Source organism: Microtus oregoni, unplaced genomic scaffold (genome assembly GCF_018167655.1).
Source record: "Microtus oregoni isolate MIOR12 unplaced genomic scaffold, Mior012 000072F_ref0000427, whole genome shotgun sequence".
In the NCBI taxonomy this organism is placed as follows: domain Eukaryota; kingdom Metazoa; phylum Chordata; class Mammalia; order Rodentia; family Cricetidae; genus Microtus; species Microtus oregoni.
The window spans coordinates 811,461-812,500 of NW_024543979.1; positions in this window are offsets into that span (position 1 = coordinate 811,461).

The window sequence follows — 1,040 nt, forward strand, 5'->3', positions numbered from 1 at the left end:
CCAAAATTTATTAACAAAAAAGTCAAATCTTAACACAATGGCTTCCTACTTTCTACCAATTTGTTTAAACACTAAATTACAGGATCAAGATTAATCTGATAGCAGTTAATGAAGTATGCTAAAACTGCCCAAGTATGTGATGTGAGATTCTTATGTAAAATAAGCATAATGAATGACGTACAATCTAGCCTAACATGTTTAAGTGACCAAGTCCAGTGATTAAGATCCAGGATAACAAACTTTTTGTTAGGCCAGGAAAATATTTGAGGCTTTCAAGTTTAAGCACATCACTCTGCCACTGTAATACAAAAGCAGGTATATGTAAACAAATGGGCATATTTTTGTATTAATTTTGTAATTAATTTCTAATTAGTGCATTAATTTTTGTAAATGTGGGCTGCAGGTCCCATTTTAGATGTATCTCATGAACTCTCAACTTCACAACACTAGCTTTTATCATTAAAATGCCTAGCGAGGAAGTCAAACTCTTCAGACATAACCCAACACCACAAACTCCAGCAGCATTTGCCCATACAAGAACAGCACCATCCCTCACGTGACTTTCTAGCAGCTACTCGAGTCTGATTCCAATGAACTCAAAACTGAAAACTTATCAGGACTGAATATATTATTAATATATATTTCAGTAATAACTACAGAGAATTTTTCCATCCAAGTTAATAGATTTAAAGCCCTGAATGCTAAAAAGCGTAAGAGTCACCAATTTATATAATTTCACACATAAACAAATGACCCTGACTTAATCCTGAAGTTACCACTTATATCTCACCACACACCCTTAGGGCAACAAAACTTCTGGAGGCATCTTACCTTTAAATCCTAGACTCAGTTAATAGCCTATCCCAAAATTAACTTTTAAGGAAACAAAAAAAAAATTAACAAATGAGAACACACAAAAAACACAGCATGCATTTTTAAACCTTCCCTCAACACTTGACTATCTAAGACCACCAAAACAGTAAAACAAAAAAAAGTACTTAATAAACTAGCTGCATTTCTATTTAAATTAACAGATTTTC